Source organism: Colius striatus, chromosome 1 (assembly GCF_028858725.1).
Source record: "Colius striatus isolate bColStr4 chromosome 1, bColStr4.1.hap1, whole genome shotgun sequence".
Classification (NCBI taxonomy): domain Eukaryota; kingdom Metazoa; phylum Chordata; class Aves; order Coliiformes; family Coliidae; genus Colius; species Colius striatus.
Window position 1 is genome coordinate 117,375,363 of NC_084759.1, and position 21,446 is coordinate 117,396,808.

The 21,446-nt window shown below is 35.9% G+C and overlaps 1 protein-coding gene across 2 annotated transcripts in view; it reads left to right on the forward strand.

Annotated features, from left to right (window-relative positions):
* Nucleotides 1-21,446, forward strand: part of COL8A1 (collagen type VIII alpha 1 chain) — an 89,994-nt gene that overhangs the window by 13,304 nt on the left and 55,244 nt on the right. For both annotated transcript variants that reach the window (XM_062004355.1, XM_062004348.1), the window contains exon 2: nucleotides 2,108-2,238. The gene's annotated coding sequence lies outside the window, so the exon portion shown is untranslated. The remainder of the gene's footprint in view (nucleotides 1-2,107; nucleotides 2,239-21,446) is intronic.

The following is a 21,446-nucleotide window of genomic DNA, read 5'->3' on the forward strand; positions in this document are numbered from 1 at the left end:
CACAATCAGTTAAGTCCCTCTAAGACAAAAAATCTAAACCTATCAGTTTGAAAAGTTAAATTTTAAAAACCCATTTGTACTAAAATCTGTAATTCTGTAAATACGTTACATCCTTTTTGTGTTCCACCATGAAATATAACAGAATTTTTAAAAGGCTAAAGAGAACTTACAGCTACAGGTAACTACCGTGTAAGGTCCTTTCACATCATCTTACAGATTCAATAGAAAGAGGGGACCAGCTATAAAAATTATGACAAGTAACATCTAAGTTCCATTGTTAAAAAATGGAATTTGAGGGGGAAAGAAAAGTGTCCCTCATTTTGAGCATGTTGTCTCTACAGTTCCTGAACACTGCTCTTAGGGACTGACTCAATAAATCTTTACATATTAATAAGGAAAAACTGAATCCTGACAGTATGTCTAGGCTGTTGGCTGTTGTTTCAGATGTCAGCTTTCTGCATGCTCAAGAATTCTCTGATTTTGGTTCCATCCCACTGAATATACCATTCAGTGTCAAAGGTCTGAATCTAGAGCAAACCTTTGGTCAAACCACCCCAAATCTGTAATCCACAAGGAACAAGACTTTGCAGTATCAATCTGCTTGAAAGAATGGACGCATTAAAGCTACTGCAGTACCTAGTAGAAGTTTGCATCCTTTAACATATCCCAAATCAACCATACATTCAGCGATAGGTAGGCTTAATATTAGCAAGAGCTATGTGACTTTCCGCACTTCACTCCCGTTGTACAAGAGGAATGACTTTCAGAATATCCATCTTAGACAGGAACATAACCAGAGGTTTTTCAAGGCAGACAAATGTGTCAGCCACTTGTTCCAAATAAATGGAAGTGGTGTTCCAAGTTTCCTGGACAGCTTTAAAAACTGAGCATTTCATCTGCTTAATATACTGTGTTCTACACCTCACATTTAACAGAATACAAAATCACATGCTTTTTATTGTAAGTTGTTTCACGCACAGCAGTCCAAAGCCATCTCATTTTCTCTGTGACCTCAGCATACATGCTACTTACTTGTGCCATTCCCAAGAACAAAAGTAACACTCTTCAAAGTACAGAGCAGTAGCCAGGGTTCCCAGACTGCCATGGATATCCTAAATAATACTGAACTAAGTGTCTTCACGTCTATGATTACATTTGACAATTTGTATAATGATGATGTTAATATTTTGCTTTCTGAGGTGGAATGTTGTAAACCTCAATTAATGTATCAGTGACAAAAAAAAAAGGCATGAATTGTAGAGTAAAATAGAATATCTATGTGGATAAATAATTATATCAAGATATGTAAAACTAGAAAAATAATTTTACTGCAAACCTTGCCTTAACAAGAAACATAACTCCTTCCTCAGGAAAGCTGAATACACTGATTCATGTCTTTGTTTAAGTGTCATGGTAAGTTCGTTCCTTTATAACGTGTAGTAGTTTAGCTTTGAACTTTTGATTTTTGGAAAAGGCAGAGTGGAAAAATGTTTTCATGGGAGAGAACTGCACATTCCATAGCTGTTGACTGTTACTCGTTTATGGTGGGGGGAAACTACTTAGGTTTTGTGCTTTGATTGATGCAATTTGTTGTCTGGTATTCTGTAATAAACCTGAGTTTACACCGTACAGTGACATCTTTCAATTTTCTCTCATTTTTCCATCTTTTGCGTGTTGAAAACTTCGATCAAGCTTGAAACTGACTGCAATCAGGAAGTGAAGAATTAGCTTTGCATGATTAGAGATAGTAATCCTTTGCAATATACAAAGTAGTCCAAAGGCAAAATAACTCACAGTTTACTGTGAATTGCAGCGCTACACACAAGCATAATATGGGAATACAGACAATATTTCTCATAAAAAGAAAATAAAACAAAGCGTGAGCCCTTCATGTTGTCTGTAACCCGAACAGCAGTTTTAAATACAATCTTGCTGTGCTATTTCATGTGTATTTAATTTATTAACATTTGATTACATCAAAAGATATTAAATCAGGAAAATAAAATAAACTTTACGTACCTTATTTATTCAAGAAAAGTAAAAATATTTCTCTGCTGTCCTGCATACTTTGAAGGGTATTAACACAAATGCTTTCTTCTCTTTCTAGAAAAAGAAGAAAACACAGATTGTCAGAATCCTTCAAATTTGATACTCATCACTGTTATGATCTGTTTGTTAATGGATGTTGATTCTGGATATCAGAACCGGTACAGTGAAGTACTCTCCTATTAAGCTGAGGTAATTTTCTTCCTAACAGTTCAACTGTTTAAAGCATTACAAAAGATGCCCTCTCTTCCCCCTATTCCCTGCCAAAAAAAACCCATTTATAGGCAAAACATTATACTGCATACTACAGCATCAGTTGACATGGAAGACATGAGAACTGATGCTTTGGCTAACAGGCTGGGGATTCGGGCCCCATTTATTAATATAAATTTAGCAAGAACACACTATTTAAGTTGACCACACTGAATTTGGTTTGGAAAGCAAATGCAAGTGTCGGCTGCTGTCCTTTCATAGAGGGAATAGTGACATGATGGATACAACATCCTAGATTCATGGCCTGTTAAAAGATTACTGTACAACCATTACAGCTGCAGAGACTGCATTCTTTGCATTGTCATTAAGAGCTAAGGCCATTGAGGTCAAAGTAAAATTAATGAAGTCTAATGCTGAAACAATGCCATTAACAATTGTTTCAAAGTTTCATTTCCTGAGGAAAATTATTGCCATCGAAAATTATGTGTCTTGTCAAAAGTCTTAATGGACAAAGGCTAGAAACTACATGAAAATACCAGCCCCAAGCCAGAGATGAGGACTCCATTCACAAAGCCAGAAGATGTCAGAGTATTATTCTGAGACAAGAATGGTTTTCCGAGAACTTTACTGCTTTTCAGACACACATTGAGATGAGTTTCTACTTAGTGGGATGGACGTCCATACAGTAGGTTATTTCATAAATATTATTCACATAGCATGAAAAACTGCATTTATGAAAGCCTATCAGTCATTGGTTAATAGTGCCATGTATATTACATAGTAGTGTCAGAAATCAAGACAGTGTCAGATTTCTGTCCATTGCCCTAACAGAACTGCACACCTTTCATGGTATATTAACGTGAATCTTGAAGAAGCTGCAGTTTCACTTTGTAGCTTCCTTTTCTCCTCAATTAAAAAAAATATTGTCCACATACTTCTTCAGCTGAATCAGGAAAAAACATGGTTAGCGTAAAGAATTCATTCTTTCAAATAAGGTTTAAGTGAGTGGCTATATAATCATCATTGCAGGCAAGAGGGAAAAAAAACCCCAGAGATAGGTGCACAGAAAGATCTGCTAGAGGATGGACAGACTTGTACTAGTATATCTAACAAAGCTGCCTTAGGCTTCACATTTGCTTTCGAAGTAATGGAATTCTGTTATAAGACAGTTACCAACGTGGCACATAATTCTTTGAGGTCATTTAAAGTCTCCTTGTTAAACAAACATTACTCTGATTTTTTTATATCCCCCTCTGCCAAGGATTCATAATATTTCCTGTATATTTTCAGCAATTTTTGTCCTATCTGTCTCCTAAACCATAATTTAAAAACACTGAGAAATTGTTTGCCTAAAATCAGAACTCTGTTTTCAATACCTTTCTGTTATTAATATTCCTTAAGTTACATTTCAGCTTCCAATCAAGGTTTGCTGAAACAGTTTTTCTTTTGATGGAAGTCCACTGTACAGTACCTTGGATCTCAGCTATGTCTGTCATGTGAACAGTAAAAAACAATATAGCTCAACTTTCCCAAAGTAGATTGAATCAGGAGCTTTAAGGATAATCAAAACTGTATTTTTTTACTAGCTAGCAGAGCCAATAAGATACTGAAGCTATATCAATATATTCAAACCCACATTGCACTTCATTATATAAAAAAATATCACACCCAGGAACACAAACAATATTGCTGTGGAATACTAAATAATTATGGAGTCAAATAAATGGAATAATACACTGATCTTTGCATGAGAAGTGCAGCATAAAAGGGATCCCAGTAAAACATGATGAGTCTTCAGGCTTTACTTAGCAGACATTAAACAACTTGAAGGACCTTATTAGAAAACTGGAAGGACTTTGTACAGAGCAGTATTAATTACAGGAGAAGTATTAATTTCTTATATTATTTAGGTGAAACTTCTGTATGGTTTCTTATATAAATACATACAGGGATGCAAGTGCATGCATGTTTTTAGGAAAGTCTGCTGCTAAGCATTTTGGACCAAGTTAGAGTCTTTGGTAATGCCAATCAATAGGTTCCAGTCAACTTGGTATTTTTTGTCAGCAAGTTATTATCTATGTGAGATTACATCGGTGGAGGTGCAATAGTATACTTCTCATAGATGTTATTTCTGTGCACGTGTCTTTACAGGACTCATGTCTAGACCCAATCTGGATTTATACTGCTGTCATTGCCAGCAGAATGTAAATCTTTGTACGCTTCCTCTCCTCAAACTATTATTTTTTGGTCCTTTTAATTTTTAAAAAAAACCATTTGCTTTGTTTTCATTGCTAACTAAAAAGGCAAATTTATCAATGTAAGTGGAAATTATCTGAACAACAGTCAACATAGAACATGGAGTAAACAGCAATGATTTATGTCATTTTTCAGTTTGTTGTGGGGTTTTTTAATGCTCAAAGCCTATAAAGGCAAGAAACTAGCGTTTCGCATACTGTTACATAAAACTATTGCTCAGCCCTTTGTAGAATATGAAACAGAGTCATGAAATTGATTTTATTAAAACTAAATCACACAGAATCACAGAAAGGTAGCACTGCAAGGAAAGAATTTGATCACCTGTGCCTGAAATCCACACATTTTTAAGTTGTTCTAACCACAGTGTAGCATAGCTAACCTGAATGATTTCACCATGCTGAGATATTTCCCACATTCCTTTTGTTACTCCGGTAGTGTTCAAAAAATGCAGGAACCGGGAAGTCATATGGTCCATAAGAAAGAGAATATTGTGGTTTCTAGTAAAAATATTTGCTACCAAGCAAGCTATTTTGATTTATTAAATGTTAGCTTCCCATCATAGTGTTTTTAATACGATGTTTAAAACTATAATGGTCCCATAAGCCAGAAACCTGTTTATTTGAAGGCATCCACTAGTGGGTTTTTTTAATAGAAATATCAGTTCATGACAATGACAGGTTCATAGAAGCTCATCCAGGAACAAAGTCTTGAAAAATTATTTTTTCTTTGACAGTCGATTAAGCTAGTGCAGGCACTATGTTCCACTGCTAGACTTCTAACATTAAATTTATAGGATAATTAACAACAGGTGATGGGCAGCATTATATGCACAGAAAGCAAAGTGAAAAGACTAGCAGCTCAAGAGCCACTTGTGAATCATCAAAACTTTTCCCTGGATAAACTCGGTAGTAGTCCTGGTAGGTTTTTGGCAATTGTTTGGGATCTGTTTGTTTGTTTGGGTTTGGTTTTTTTTAATTCCACAGCTCCACTTCTTTTTCTTCTTTTTCATGGCAAAGATAGGGACCATCTGACTGTTTTTAGAGTTACAAAACTTTTCGGCTTCTGTATTTACCTATCTACAAAATGAGACAAATTACACTTCCCTGCTCACAGAAAATTTCTTGGAGCATTACAGACAAGCCCACACATGAAATTTAAAGTAGGCACATTTTCAGAGACACTTCTGTCTCCATTATTCCAGCTCTCTCAAACTCACATTCCATACAAATATCTTAAAGAAAAAAAAAACAACACCCAGTTTGAAAATACATACAGCCTCTACATCAAGAGAAATCAACATCAATTAAGAAAAGTTGTTCTTCAGCTTAGGACTGAAAAAGAGGAAGGAAGACATTAAAAAAATGAATCAGCAAAACAAAAATGTGTCCCAAATGAGTTTTAATTTGCATAGTCAAACAAATACCATACTTTTTCTTTTTCTCTTCTGCTGTGAGAATTTGAGGGAAGGTATATTGGGAAAAGCAGTGGTTTTGTTTAACAAAGTAAAGAGGGACTTTTATCCCAAATCTACCAATGGATATAACTTTTATGAATAATTTCCAGTGTAGTAAACTGATGTGATCATGACATTCATGAGTTAATTACATGTTGTAAGGTAAAGATTGTAACAAAAGAATAACCTTTTCAATTAAAAAAACCCCATACTATAGAAAGGATTTGAGGGTTTTTTTATGGATGCATTCCACACTCTTGCTAATATAGTTTCCTGAGGTCCTCTGCAAGGAACTCTGATACAAAAAATTAATTTCTACTAAAGCCCTTTTAGGGTGCTTCTTCCTTCCTTTTATCCTCCCCACCTTGAAATACATTTGAATCAGTAACCTTAAAGCTCTTAGCATTACAGTATTAGAGAACAATTACTATTATTCTAGCATTATGTTACCAGGCTGCCAACAGGAACACATGGTGCTAAAAGTCTGAGTTCTTTACAATGTAGGGAGCTCTCATTCTCTGAAAAGTCTTTTCACATTGACTGTGGAAAAAACATGTTGATTTTTTTCCTGAGCTTAGGGGATCATGGTAAGCACAGACTGGATATTAGTACCTGAGACAACCTAGGCTGTGACTGCACTGCATAGTTTTCCATATACTAACACATATACATGCACTTGCATAATGGAAAGTAGGCAGTTTTAATGCCAGTCCTTCACTTGTGATTGTACAACTGGACTACTTGTCTCAAATCCACTTAAGCAAACCTTAAGTTGTACGTTTACTCAGTGCAACCCAGACTAGTACTAGCTTTTTAGGCAACATTGTGTTAACTTCATTGGGAACTACAGTCTAGCGGTGACTATAAAGTGAGATGGTTACAGTGGTGAAATAATCCTGCTTGTTGCAGCGTTTACCCTTCGTTAAAATTCACATAGCAGTGCTTATCTGTAGCTGAGACAAAGTTGCCCAGGGGAACACTTGTTACTTTGGGTAATCAGAGGTGATGGGAAATTTTACTTAAGTGTTCTTGAATATCTCTAGGGCACCATCCAACTGTGAAATTTTGGCCTCACTGAAGTGGAAAGCAAGTTTCATCAATAACTAGAATAGGCCAAGATATTTCTCACAAAGCACTTAACGACCTGGTGTCATCTGGCAAAGTTTCTTTGTGCAGTCTCTTTTTTTTCAGAGCTGGAGAAATAGTTCATTTCTATTAAATATTTCATATGCATAATAAAAAGCCCCTTGTTTTGGCAATCATAAGCACATTTTAAGGAAGGTTCTACAGACTCTTTAGGCTAAACATTTTTTAAGGGCTTGAATCTATATTCAAAGTCTGTCAGCTCCATGAATCTGAAAACACATCTTCAATAGGAAATTTGTGGTTTTGCATAGGCAGGGAGAAAATAGGTAAGACTGTTAAAATGCTTGGAAAGTCAAGCACGTAGCTTGAAACAGCCTGAAGACTTCCACATTGTAAAGTAAAGCTAGCCTCAAAGATAAATATCTTAATTGAAAAAAACCCCAAAGCCCCATGAAAACCCACTCCCTCCCTCAGATGCCAACATTTAGGGATGTGTTACTCAAAATAATCATAATTTGAAAAAACCCTTCTGCCAATAACATTTTATTTTTATGGTGGCTAAGCATAGATTTTAAAATTTGTGTGTTTTCTTACTGAAGTGCTTCAGGATAGTTAAACTCTTACTGCACAGAAACAGTAGGAATTTTAAAAAGACAGAAATTTTTTCCAATTCTAAAGAAAAATCCTCCCCAACCCAAAGAACTATTTGAATGTCCAAGCACAAGAGAGACACAGGGTTTTTACAAAAAGTGCAAGTGATGTAGATAAATGTTGAATGCAGTTGAAACTGACTCAACTATTTTATTTCCTCTACTCTGCTTTTCCAGGTGTAACTTCATTAGTACTGAGTCTAAAAGACTAATCAGCATTTGTTTCACATTTTTATCAACTAGAAACAATATTTTTCTCAGTTAGGCCTATTTAACACAACATTATTTTAAGAGATATGAAATAATTGAATAACAAAAAGTTGTGGCATATGGGACAGAAATTTACAGGCTAAATTAAAATTTGACAGATTTTTCATTTAATTGTTGTTACAAGATACAAGCCTGTCCTCAGATACTGATTTACCCAAGCTCAGAGAGCTGCAAGCTTTTTTTGTTTGTCTGACATTTCAGAGTAAATTTGTACTCATTAGGAACATATTGTGTTATTGATGAGTGCGCATTTTGAATGCATCACACTCATTTCACTGTAGCAGGAGCTAAATGAACATTTATTTTCTCATATTACTTAATGGCATTTTAAATTCTAGCACAGACATTTAAAGAATTTAAAGAGCTGATTTCTCATTGTGATTACTATCATTATAGTTCTCCATAAAAGATTCACAAAGAGATTAGTAATTTTAGAGTTTAGTAATTTAGACTATTAGTAATTTAGAGTTTAGCAGAAATATCTGGCTCTCAGCATTAACTGCAGCCTTGAAAGTTCGTAATAAACAAGTCATCACAATATCTCAGATCTGAGCTATTTCTTTACAGGTAAACACTTGGATGTAGTTTCTTAAAAGTCTTTCTTCTAATGAAATTTTACATCTAGACTGAGCTATCTTACCGATATGATTTATAAAACAAGACATTTCTGGGATCAAGTTGCCATGTGTGCCAATAAAGATTGTTTAGTCCATTGAACAATTTTGTTCCTTTATTAAATAAATTAATAGTAGCAAATCTGCTAGTAGATGATGTGTGCTTGCCTTCAACAAACACAGCTCACAGAAACTCACGTCCATAGAGATACACTGACATTTGCTGTCATTATGTCAAGACAAAAGTCTGTGGTAGTGAGAAAATGAATGAATTTGCAGCATTAAGGCTTTACAAAAATTATCCAAGCTTTACAGGTTTACTTGCAGAGAATTACTAGTACCAGACCACCAGAAACTTAAGTATGACTGCCCCCAGAACTCTAGACATACACTATAGAAATCAGCTGTAACTATTCATATTTGCATGAGCTTGGCTCTATACGAGGTTTGTCACAATTCTGGAAAGTAGAACAGGTAACAGGAAATATCGTAATTTATTGAGCCTCAGGACCGATGGATTAAAATGAATAGTTAGCAATATTATTTCTTTTAAAAGTTTTAAAACTTACAATATATTGGAAATTAGTAAGAAAAAGGCAGCTAGCGAGATCTGGATTATTCATAGACTTAGACAAGATGGAAAATAATTAGATCATCCATCCCATTTTCCTGCCAATGCAGTATTGTTCCCCACAGTACATTTTCTAGTGCTTAGTTCTTGAAGTCCCTAGAGAAGAGATTCCAGTGTTTCCTTTGGACACATCCCGGCACACTTTGTCAGGGAGGTTTTTCTTCCCTCTGTTCAGCCAGGCATTTCCTGTCTCCCCTTTTTTCCTCTTCCACTCAAGAATTCTTCCTCCTCATTGCTGCCAGGGTCCTTCAGGGGTCCAGAGGGGACACTCTGCCGATAGGAAGAGATATTCCCAGAAAACAACATTCCACATTATGGAAACTTATAGCAGATAATTTGAGGAGAAAATTGTAGTAGTCTGCTTTTGTTTACCGCTCTTTTGTGCCACACGGGAAGAAAGTTGCCTAGACACTACTGAAGGTTTTTAATTCTTCAGTATGAACTTCAGGGAGAGTATCTGTTAAAACCAAAGCTTGACTGCCTCAGATCAGGTTAGAAGAACTGCTGAATGTCCTGCAAAGTACAGTAAGTTCACCATATATTACCAGTGATATGTCCCTTTAAATAAACGGACATGAGAAAGAGGCTTGAGGAAAAATACAGAGATGTTCTTGACACAGTGGTGACTGAATGCAAAACTAACCATCTGTGCTGTATGTATGTATTCAGGACAGTATCACATATAGGTACATATACTCACAGGCAACAATGGCAGTCATGCTATAGATGCAGTAGCACACACCTACTCCTTCCAAATAGTTCTGTTGTTGACAGAGCAGTTGTGGGAAAGGATTTATTACCATTCAGGAGGCTGTGTTTGTGAAGAGATTTCTCTGCAGTTCCTTCAAATGTGCTTCATAAGGAACCAGAGGCCAAGTGTGGCCTGAATGTTTTTAGACATCTAAAGAGTCAGGTCAAGACAAGAATCTAAGTGTGGTTTGCTAAGCGGAAGTCCTAACCTTGTCAGATTGAGTTATATAGCCTTCTAATATAAGCAGTCCAAGTCTGTTACCTTGATGAAAAGATTATACTATAGGCCATGATAAATATCATTCTTGAACTAGATGTTTAGCTTTGTCTTGGAGGTGCCTAGCCAGAGCATTTGGGAATATTTTCTTAGAAGAACAACAAATGTTAAATATCTTTTTGTTCTTCAGATCTGAGCAGGTGGACATCTTAGTTATTGGTCTGGCAAAACAATTTGCAGCAGGCAAAGATTAAGTTTCCATTACCTAATTCGAAAGACTGGCCAAATATAAAACAAAAATGATGACAGAATTTGGTTGCAATTCTGTCTGTCTTTGAAAGGATAGAAATATTCTTGGATGTGTCCTTTGTTTTGACACATTTATACTGATTATGAATCAAAGAGCAAAGCTCCTCCAAACTGCCTCAGTCCCAATTTGTTCTAGTGCTATCCCTGACAGAATCCTTTTGACAGCAAAGGAACTTTCTCTTTTACCGTAACTGTTCTTGAAAGTGTTTAAAGCATCCAGAAGAAAAAAGGAAATAGTTCTACATCTAATTTGGAAATCTGGAAATTATCTATAATTTGTAACTTTTACAGGACAATGTAGTTAATAAATCTTGCACTTCTCGTTGAGGGAGGGGGAGGAAATACAGCAGGAAAGGTTGCATTAGTACCTTACTTCAACTAAAACACAGAAAGCTAAATCAGTGTCTTCGTCTTCAGTGCTGCTTACTTCAGCAGCATTAATCTTAGGAATGAAAGCCAATAAGCAAGAGGAAAGATAAGTAAACTTGGAGAAAAAAAAATAATGCTAAAGGTTAGCTCTTTGCAGAATTTTTAATTAAAAAACTTTTGAAAACACTAGGAAGGGAGAAAAGCAGAGCAAGAGTCATGTGAAATGTAAGATGCTTGCCCTGAACAACAGAAAACTGAATGATTGTCAATTAACAGCCATTTTATACTTTTAAAGTTATGTGAGCTCTGAAAAAGGAGCTTTTTTAATTGTGACACAAGTAGAACAATATATGTTTGTCGCATTTAAGAGAGAAAAAATCATAATTCAGAATATTTGTCAGTGTCAGACACAGAAGCATTCACAAATTATCATAGAATGGTAGGGATTGGAAAGGACCTTTAGAGATCGTCTAGTCCAACCCCCTTGCAGAGGCAGGTTCACCTAGATCAGGTCACATAGGAACATGTCCAGGCGGGTCTTGAAGACCTCCAAGGAAGGAGCCTCCACAACCCCTCTGGGCAGCCTGTTCCACTGCTCCCTCACCTGAACAGTGAAATAGTTTTTCCTTATGTTTAAGTGGAACTTTTTATGCTCCAGCTTCATCCCATTACCCCTTGTCAGAGTGTTTCTGAAAGGAAATTACAAGGTAGCCTAAACTAAGTTTTTATCTATGTCCTGACAGGCAGCCAAGTAAAGAACAACTATACACTTCTGTTGAAAATTAGGTTTATGGATAGGATTGCAGTTTTGTGCAGGCCTCACATTAGAGCTTGAGGTAGCTTTAGAGTGAAGACAGCACAATAACACTGCGACATCTGTAAGATCTGCTCACTATTCTCTATCAGCAATGCTTTGTTGTAAATTTAAAATTAAAAAAAATTTATTGAATCAAGGGTCACATCAACTGGGAAAAATAAAAGAACACCCTCTTCCTTAGAGCTATGCATGTAAGGTACTGTCTGTAATATTTCTGTCTGTTTTCTTTTTCTTCTCTGTGAGCATCAAAACAGATATTCATCTGAGCTTGATTGATATGCATAAAACTGGAAAGATGAGGGGTTTTAGGCAGTTACACCACTTCCATTCCCATCCACAAAAAGCAAAAGCAGCTTTTTTCCCAGTTCTAGTCCCTTCTGCTCACAGAAATCAAATAGCTCATGTATCTGCTCATTTACAAAGTCATCACCAAAAAAAGAGAGGAAAAAAAAAAAAATCAACAAACAGACGCTGCACAGCCCCAAACACACCATATCAAAGTTTGGCTGCTATTAAACAGAGATATAAGTGAGCAATATAACACTACTTAAAGCTGGCTTATTTGCACCCTAGCACATCCAGAACAGATGAAGCCAGTTTAATGAGCCAGCTCATCATCTTTTAGAGCATAGGAGGAGCATTTTCTAGAGGTACAGTTCCTGTGTTACTCTCATTATCCTTTAAACTGGAGAGGGACAGTGCTTCCACAGACTAAGCTACTACTTTTATTATTTTTCTTTTAATTAAAGTAGAGGCAGAAAAGCTTTTAAAGTTCAAATTCCCATGAATAAGCACATTGAGCATCTTAACATACATTTTTCAACAGATTCCAAGCTCATTGATGGCATCATCTTTAAACAGTGACGAGGATGAAATCAAGTAAATACAACAAACTATATATTTTTTTCATGTCTAAAATAACTTTTTTAAAATGGAGTTATGTTTGTTTTTTCTGGAAAGAGACACATTATAAGGTTGTTCATTCCCTTTTCAGTCAGCAAAAGAATATATATTCACCAGCCAGAACACTTGTAAGACAAATGCCCTCTATTTCAGTTGAGCAACTTCACGAACTTGATGATTCTGTATTTACACATGTAGAAACTACCTTCTTTAATAAGCCTTGAGGATTTTTCATTGAACAGAGCAATTGAAAACCTCTGTGACTCAGCAGTTAGTATGTGGCTACCAACAGAAGCCAGCTTGATGTAAGCTTCATTTGATATTCCATATCATTTATTTCATAGCTGCTGCTTCCTCCCAGCTCCTTTAGCTGCTCTGTATCATGGCACTCACCTCATTAAAAGTGCAATTTGTGGCAAGCAGGAGAGGCCAGGAGAGCTGATAAAAACCTTTACTGTTGTTTGTGCTGTCCATTGCAGCACCAGCTCAACCCAAATAACTTTCTGAGGTATTTCAGTAACGCCACTAAGACCACCCATCTTCCAGCTCTATATACAGGAACACAAGCCACCATCATTCTTTTGGTATAAAATGATTGACGGTAGCACCTAACTGAGAAGCAGAGGGCAAGTTTTGATCGTGGAGGTCATAGCCAAGTCCTCTAACAAAAAAATTCCAATGACTTTTAACTCCCACACATTAGCAAGTACTACTATGTTTGCTTTAACACCTGGTCTCCCTTCACTGTCAGATCCAACACTTGAGCTCTGCCAGCCACCTAGCAGTTGCAAAAGTAAATATGCGGTGAACTAGTGTGTACTGTTTCCAGTTCTGCTTCACCCTCCATTCATGTTGTCAAGACAGAGTTTCTCCAAGAAGAAAAGAAGTCCTGTCACGTTTTTGACAGAGAAGGAAGATCTCAATTTTGTATCTGCTTTCATTAATTTCACAGAGCTTACACAATGTGTAGTAATATTGTCCAATATTTTTGGCACAATAGTATTTAGTGTAAAACGATCAGTCACTACAGAATAAAGTAATTGCCCCAGATACCAGTGTGCTTGACTGCATGTTCAGGCTCCATCTGTTTTGCCTGTTTAATGCTAACACGGCACTTAAATACATCCTCCTGACAAATATTCACTGCTTTCTCTTAAGAATATTTTGAGATGCATATTCTTTAGAAAGCATGAAGAAATAGAAGTATACAGATCTGAATTCTTCACACAACTAAGTTGTCATCTTTCTTTTTTTCTTTTTAAACTATCTTGAGTTTATCCTATGATTTCATGTCAGAGTTTCATAGTTGTCATGTATTTTGGAGATAGGCTAGATGATTTCTTAAAACTGTTCCCACCTCCAAGGTAAGGTCTATTGAACATTCAAGTGTTTCTTTTAAACTATGTGCGATTTCAAATGCAATAGTCCATATTTGTTTTATTAGTTTGGTAAGTGAACTCAGATTCTGCTTTTCTTATGAGTGTCTAACCAAAAGATTACAATACAGAAACACAGCTAAAGCAGCAACAGACGGCTTTATTATTTTATAATTTATTTCTTGCAGTTAACTCCATAGATGATTTATCTGATTTCTGATTTCACGGGTCACTGGACTTGCCAACACATTTTGTCACATTAGGCAGTAGTTTTCACATAATTTGTTGGGACACCATTCAGAGTTTTCTACAGAAGTGAACCTTTGAAAATGCTAGCGTTTTTTTATGTCTACTCAGACTTCATTTTGCTCTGCTTGTGAAACAAACTGGTTTGTTGGCATCTGTGAAATGCTGAATTTATTAAAGGGTATATCTATGGTGAGTTTAAATGCTAACTTAATTATGATGTTTACATGGAGTCTTTGCAAAATGTTTATGAGATGAAGTTTCAAGTAGAACCCAGACATCATCTTCTATTTGGTACCACAAAGATTGCAGTATAGCTTAGAAACTTACTTCGGTGAGTCACATCTTGGAAAAGAAAAAGATAAATCAATAAAAATGCAATAATAGTAGGATATCGGGAAATAAACACTAACAGAGCTAGTAGATTTGTTTGTAGTCCTGCTCAAAATCATATTTAATCCATGTTCAGGATGTTTCCTCATCTACCCAAAAAAAACCATGACAATGAATTCTTTTGATGACATTATATCCATAACAAAGGCAAAAAGCAACACAATTTCTGTTGCTGTCTTATATTCATCTGAGTAAGGCTATAGAGGTTGATACTCCAGAAAGACAGATAATTGCCATTTCAGTCTTAAGTTGATCAAATGCCCTTATCATTTACTTTATTTAAGATCTCAAAGTTCCTTGCAAACATAAGTTTTGAAGACCAGTCTTGTAGTCTTGCAAGATAGGTAACATTATATCAACTTTGTCCCGATGTAACCATTACATATTCATTCAAAAAGACCAAAAGAAAAAAGGAGAAAAGGTGCAATAAATCATGAAATGCAACTAGCTTGTCAAAATTAATGCCCCTGATGGGTTCAAAATCTTTCCCTCGTGATTATAACTTGTTGCTTAATCTCTGCTTTTTGGCCAGGTTAAGAATGGTGTAGGAAGTCACAGTCTAGTACCTCTGTAAAGCAGAGGAGGTGGCTAGGACCTACAAATAACTTATTGACAGTGTTTGACTCTGAATGTATCTTGTTTCCCTAAATACATTCCCACAGTTGGAAGATTTTGAGTTAGAACTTCATCTTTTGTCACATGAAACCCTGCCTTTACTCATCTCCTCTGCCTCAAGGCAGGGGTGTATTACCTTTTAATGGTTGGATCAGAAACAGGACCAAAATAATTCTTACCTGAAGCAAGCTTTTGGAAAATTTATCAGGAAGAAAGGTGCTTGCTGTATCCATTGCATTTGCAAGCATATGCTGTCACCTTTTCAAAACCCCTAGGATTTTATTTTGAAGCAGATGCAAAGGGAAAGATATCCAACAAGTCATCTGATTTATTGCAGTAACCCTCTTATGTATGCAGTGTTAAAGTGATCATATGGTTGGCTGTAGAAATGCCAAATATTCCAATTCAGTTGAAAGGTTTAAAGGAATAAGTGATATACATATGCTTTTGTCATTACATCAGTATGTTAAAAAAAAAAATCCCTAGTGTTTTTGGGTTTTGTTTTTAAATGTGCTAAATCACTGTATAGCATGTGCAAGGTAAACCAAGAGCTTGCTTTAGAGAGAAAAGGGAAAAGATAAATCCTCTAGGCTAGATAGCAAAAACTTTAGCACCTCTAAAGATCTGGAATGCTTCTACATGTAGGTGTGATTCAAAACAGTATACACACATTTCCAACAGCAAGATCTGTAATTCCTCACTTTCCTACCAAAAATGCTAAAGAAGGCTGATAGTTCATGTGCTACCTTGGCTGAGCCTGTGTGTTCATTGATGCCAGATACCATTGCAAGTGTTTTCAGCCTTCTACATGGATTGCAGGACTTTGTATCCAAGAAGTCCCTAGTGTTGTTGTAGACAGTATTATTCTCATCAAGTACCATGTGCAGGGCTTACTTTTTTTTTTTAATAGAAAGCAATGTTTATGTCAGTGTGATGTTTCCTTGTCTATCCATCTACCCCTTCCACTCCCCTGAATAAATTTTAAGCTTGCTGGGCAATTTGACACTCATCTTGAAAAAGCTCTAGAGCCTAAAAGAAAAATTATATCCGTGCACAAGTTCCTAAAAATCACTGGGCGAGCAGCAGGTAATGACACAACTTGGCATGCTCACAGAGGGAAAGGTAGAAAAGATTCTTGTTAGTCATTCAGTTTGGCCATCAGGAAAGTAAAGAAGAACTCAAAATTCACTAGATTTGTTGCTCAAATAGCAACTTGGACAATCGACTTGAGAGATACAGTAACTATTTAGGATCCAATCCTGCTCCTTCATTATTGATGGAGGTAGAAAGAGACCCTCAGTGGAAACAGTGAGACAATACAGTTTAGAAGCTTGTTCTTAACGTTCTTCTCCAGCACTACGTCTACCAAACACCAGTTTGTTTGTTGGGGATCGTTTTGTGTGTTGTGTTTTTCAGTTGGTTGGGATTTTTTTTAAAGTGTCACAGGACAGTTACACATTCCAGAACAATGGATTGTACTTTAGGGAATATCCACTTTATAAAGCTATCCCTGAAAGACCCAGTTTAGACCCATGATACTGAATAGCAATGATAAACACTTAACTCACTTTTAGCTATAATTCAATACCAGAGTGATCTGCACAGAAAAAAAACAAACAAACAAAACCACCCCAAACTACATCAGTTCTCATTGCCCTAACTTGTTACATAAAGTCATGCCAAGATTCTCTTGTTGGGCAATTCAACTAAAGCTGTTGGGGTGTTGTCATCTAAAGGTAACTTCCATTAACAAAGTAGAATTTTTTTCTGGTTATACTCTAGACTAAGTAAAAGAGAGGTGGGAAAGGAAATTAGGGATAGACTGGTCTCAGAGAAAAAAACCCTAGGAATAGTCCAGTTTGAAAAAGCATACCAGAATAGGAGTTCATATTCAATTTTGAAACTACTTTTCTTGCTAACATCATCATCTCACAAATTGGATTAAGTTTTTAGCCACACAGACCCTGGTTTTGAGCATGATGGAAGAATTCACCAGCTTCAGTCCACTAGTTAGATGACCTAGCTTTGGCTCAGGTTTCATCTTTCCGTGAGTAAAAGGGAACAATAACCTACAGCAACTTATATCCTCTGGGGAAAGGAGAAGTGTTGAAAACTGCTTAAGCGATTTAAATGCTTATTTCCAAAACTTTTTCTCTAGGTCTATTACATTTTGTGTAAACGCTATGAAAAAATATGAATTCTGATCATAAAAAAATCCTAGCTAGAAAAAGGTGAAAGATAGGGCTGTTCCCTTCATATGTACTCAATTATTATCTCCTACTAAGAAATTTTTAATCAAATTTTGTTACCAGAATTTTATTAAAGTAGGATTCAGTCTTTAGCACATTCACCGTTAGCTGTTTACGATTTTTAGCATTCCAAATATTAGCCGTCCTTATGGCATGCATTTACTTCAATGATAGTTTCTTCTTGATCCTGTAAAGGAATGCTCAATCTCATTTGAAGAGCTGAAAGTTGTCATTAAAGGTTTAAAAGCCTGCTTTCAGCTGCATTCAGCTGGAACTGACTGCTACAAAGAACGTGTCCACCGCACACATTAATTGTTTAGAACCTGAGCAAAGAAACCTAAGACAGTTAAAGAATTCAGATGAATATTTCTGGAGTGTTTGGGGTTTTTTCCCTTAGTATTTGACTATTCTGTCAACTACTCTAAGTCAGATACAAGGGGAGAAAAAACAAACTAACCTATTCAGAGAGATAGATTTACCAGAGTAGCTAAATGAAAAAAAAAATAGATTGTCCTGTTAAGAATACCACTGAAGATGGCATATCCAACATAAACACCACACTGTTGGTTTTATGCTGAAATAACCACATTCCTGTCTAGCTTCCCTTATATGCACTGTCTGCATGCAGCATCCTGCCTTAGTGGCATACATGCTACACTGAATTTGCTGGGGGGAACATAACTATTCAGATTCTCTTAATTACCTGTTCTTCTGCAGTGCACATACTAGCACCTGGTCCTTCTGCTGCTCACTTCTCTTCACCAATGACACAGCTAGTTTTCCTTACAAAAAGCCCTTTGAATATTATCATATAGCAAGTCAAGGACATATGTTGCCTGTGTACAAGTCCAGTGTTACAATAAACATGGAATTTATGGAACAGATTGATATTTTGCCTTTTAAAAGCCAGAATGCATCCTTTCCACTGTTTATTTGGTTTTCTTCCTGCATAAACTTTCATTTAGTAACACATTCTAATCTGAAAGATAACTTAAAGCACTTTGGATTTAGAATGAACCAGATGACAGAAAAACAGAGCAACCATCATTCCTGCCTACACGTACCCCACTGAAAAGATATTAGATGCTACTATCAATGCTATTGTCCAGAAAGATGATTGCATATGAAATGTACTTGAAAAAACAGGCAAAGGAATAATTGTTCTGTTGCCAAAGACTTGCCAGGAAAGTACTGTACAGCTAGTAGAAACCCCAAAGTTTATCATGCAATCTAATATGCTTACTATTATTCTATTAGCAGGTGCTATGTGGGTTTTTTAAATTCAGTTCCACTCATACATGTTAAACAAAACAAGTTAGTAACAGAATACCTTATAACATAGTAAAGCATTCTTTAAAATGTTGAAGTCCCCTAATTTGGAAATAATCTCCTGATAATTCAGCCAAACCACAGGAAAAAGTGATCTTCTGACCACCGTAAGCAGCATTGCCTCTTACAGCAATTACTACCTTTTAATGCAATGTGAAAGTCCCTTCTGTTTTACCTTTATGACTTAGAATCTAAACTGCATCCATTGCAGGTACATTTCAAGCTTCATAGTTTTCAGATATTTGTATTATGCTTTTACTGAAATATTAAAGCCATCTGCATGGGGCCCATTTTACCATTTTGCCTTCTGATAACAGTCCTACTTACTTTAAAAAGGAGCTTTGCTTAAGACAGAGTCAGGTACAAATACCTTTGACAATATCCACAGGTGCTTTCCCACCTGAGGTTATTTTCAACAGTATCATCTCCAGACATACAGCAATATTAAGAGGATGAAAAACAGCAATAGGGAACTATGTTCTTTACTACCTCTTTAGAAATAGAGACATAATCATGAATGTTATATTACTCATCACAATACACATTATTAAACTCAAATGGGAAAAAGAAGGAGGCAGGTGGCAGCAAATCAAGACATTTCAAGAGTCTTGGGTGCAATGTGACTCTTAATATTTTGTAAATCGACCTCTTTAGCCCAGGAAAACATGGGAAAGACCAGGTAAATAACTTTGCCTCAGATTAGGAACACAAGATACTTTTTTGATCAGCCCTCTAAAGAGCAAGACACAGCAAGTAAGAGTAGGTTTAGCTCCCTCTGTTCCATCTTCTACAGTGACCTGCCGAGATGGATCAAGTAATGTTTGGAACTTGATATGCCATCATAAATTTATAATGATGTTGATCACTTTCAAAGCTATTTCTATAACCACTTCAAAAGCTATTGCATTTGGGTTACATTTCATTCAAGTTTTTCAGGGTTATTTCAAGTCTTCCTGAAACATGAGTTTCATAAGCAGACTGATTAAATAAGATGCAAAATTCTAATGTAACCCTCTGATTACAGGAGATGAGGAGCTAAGCAATACTTTTGTAACATCTCTGCCTTCATTTTATAAACAGATATAGTGAGGGAAAAGTGTATGCATATATTGAGGCATGATACAAAGAATAGGAAAGTTAGTATGTTAATCAAGAAATGGTTGAAACTTTCTCTTCTCCGACCCCCACCTTGAAATAAATTTTTTAAAAAGTAAAAATCCAAAACTTTTTAAGGGCCTGAAGTTACAGAAAAAGCAGAAGTTGACTGCCTATGTTTAAAAAAAAACCAACAAAATAATTTCAGATAACTTTGAAGACATTTTTAAACTCAAGCAAATAAATTGCATTTTTTCATTCCCTTTGCTTCACACATATCTAAGTCCCTAGTAACTAAAGAAGTTCATTTCGTAGTCATGGAGATATAGTATGTATCTCCAAGTACGAAAAGAAAATATTTCCATAGGGTTTTTTTCCAAACTACGGTGTGACAGAAAATGTTATCAGCAAGAATGTTTAAAATAATTTTTGTATATATATATATATATATATATGTGAGCACTCATTACTTTTTCCCCAGAAGAATCACACTTGAACAATGAATATAAACCCACTTCAAAAGCCTTAGCATTCCTTGTGGTCCAGAAACTCATATTTCCATTCTTGCTGTCTCCTTGAGAGTGACAGAGAAGGGGGAAAAAAAGGTATTAAAAATATAGCAGGAATCAAGAGCACTTACCACTTGGAAGAAGGAGGTAAAACAAGCTGCAGCCAGCTCTAAAATGGCCCCTCTAGGGCTACAGCTGCTTGACTTTACCAATAATGAAGAGAAAGCCACAAAAAAGTATAATGGGGAAAAAAAGTTCTTGTTAAAGTCTCACCACTGAGATAGGGTACTTCTCATCAAAAGCTAGATGTCCTCAAGAGACTATATGAATTTTGCATTTAGAAACAGAAAACAAAAACAAACAAAAAGAACCCTAATCTTTTAGATTAAAACATATTTACCTAGAAATGCAAGCACAAAGGATCAAAGAATCCTACTGCATCAGGCTTCTGAATGGGAGATTGCAATAATCTACTATAGAAAATCAGCTGTGGAGAAGAGTTAAGTGAGGCCAGGTGTACCTTATTACAAAGCCTCAGGTTTTCACTGAACCAATTAGTGTTTTTTGTCACCACAATACTCTATTTTTTTTCCAGAATCTTTGTTTTTTCATGGGCATTGTTACCATATTCAGTGTCAAGAACAATTTTTTATTATTTTTTCAAGTGCTGTACAAGTTCCAAGCCATTAAGTACTTTTCTAACTAGCTTTATATATTTATATATTTACATAACTAGCTTATGTAAATTCCTGAAAAATAGCTGTAAATCATCTCTTAAGACAAAACTGAGTGAAGTGAGGCCTTTGGTTTTGTTTTTGAAATACAGGAGTAGATAAATGTATTTGCATGGGCGTTATGAATGAAAGTCTTGAGCTAGCTTAGAAAGAGTTGTTCATTTGCCTACCTAAGCATGGAAGGACCTAAGCTTCATAGAAGTCTTACTTCCTGTGATAGGGTCACTTGACTCATAGAACATGAAAGACAAGCAAATTTATTAGAACACTAGTGAGGCTTGAAGTTTGAATTTGAATGAGAATAATAACATATGAA